Raw genomic sequence first — 1,647 nt, forward strand, 5'->3', positions numbered from 1 at the left:
CTGGAACGGGCCAACATCCTGTTCATCGGCCGGCGAATCCGACCAGGGAACACTGCCAGCCACAAGTCCTAAACTTGACTGGCGAAAACTTACTCTGGTTCACCAAACCCCTTTCCCTTACCGAACTACAACCTTATACCTCATTTCAGTACCTATGTATATGACTACCTCATTCATTTGTGAAAAAGGGGGGGGAGATGTAGCAGGTAGGGCCTGGCGTTTGGAAGATCTCGCAATTGAAGCCCTAAAGCAGATAGCCTTCCAGAAGTAATGGGTTAAAACATGGAATGAGAAGCATGTAAAGAAGGGCCTAGCACTAGAACACACGGAGAAAGCACAGCACTAGGAAAACAGAGCAATAAATTAGATAAAAGGTAGAGCATCATGACAGGAGAAGAGGTAGGTATAGGAGAAACTAATAAGCTAAGCAGGTTTAGAGCCAGCAATGTCAAAACGACCCTAAGGGTTTTGCCAAGCCACGGGATCTAAGCCAAGTACACCGGGAATTGACCAAATTAGGAAAAGAGTTCAAAAGTTTAAAGAGGAAGACTCATCGGAAAGACCCCGTCTATGATGAAGGCAACAGGAACGACCACCTGAAAATTCCCCAAAAGAGATGTCTCCACCTACGCTCCGCCCACGCTCCGCCTACACCACGCCCCATATGAATATGCATGATTATGTATCTGATCTGATGTAATCCTATACCCAAAATTGTATATAAGGCTTGCTTTTGCTATGTGAACTCAGAAATCCATTTTGTGATTTCTCCGACGCGTCGCTAATAAAAATACCTCCTGCTTAATTGACTTAAGCTGAGTCTGATTAGGCAGTCACTCTGCCTGTTTGGGGCAAAATTTGGCATCATTTTCTGGCGACCCAGATGGGACAACCAGACGGGAGAGCAGATCCTTGAGCGTCCTCCGGAGCTGGGTCCGGGGCCGGGACCCTCGGGCGCCCCTGACAGATTTTTGTCAGAAGAGACTCCCCCCCGGACCAGCGCTCTTCGGTGGACGAGGGGTTTCCTGCATCTCCTGCTCCAATTAAGAGGTATTTTAATTGTTTATTGCATATTGAATTTGGAACAAAGCGCTTTAATTGGGAAACGGGGACTAGACGTAGTCGCCCGACGGGAGCCATAGGGACGCCTTGGCATAATCCCATTTGGTATTGGGGTTTGAGTCCCCATTTGGTATTGGTTTTGGTATTGGGGTTTGAGTCCCCATTTGGTATTGGGGTTTGAGTCCCCATTTGGTATTGGATTTGGTATTGGGGTTTGAGTCCCCATTTGGTATTGGTTTTGGTATTGGGGTTTGAGTCCCCATTTGGTATTGGGGTTTGAGTCCCCATATGGTATTGGTTTTGGTATTGGGGTTTGAGTCCCCATTTGGTATTGGGGTTTGAGTCCCCATTTGGTATTGGATTTGGTATTGGGGTTTGAGTCCCCATTTGGTATCGGGGTTTAAATCCCCATTTGGAATCAGAGTATTTGTTAAAAGAGTGAAAAAAAAAAAGAAAAAAGAAAAAGAAAAAAAAAGGAAAAAGGAAAAAAAAAAGGAAGAAAAAAAAAGAAAAAAAAAGAAAAAGAAAAAAAAGGAAAAAGGAAAAAAAAAGGAAGAAAAAAAAAAAGAAAAAGAAAAAGGAAAA

Source organism: Zonotrichia albicollis, chromosome 11 (assembly GCF_047830755.1).
Source record: "Zonotrichia albicollis isolate bZonAlb1 chromosome 11, bZonAlb1.hap1, whole genome shotgun sequence".
In the NCBI taxonomy this organism is placed as follows: Eukaryota; Metazoa; Chordata; class Aves; order Passeriformes; family Passerellidae; genus Zonotrichia; species Zonotrichia albicollis.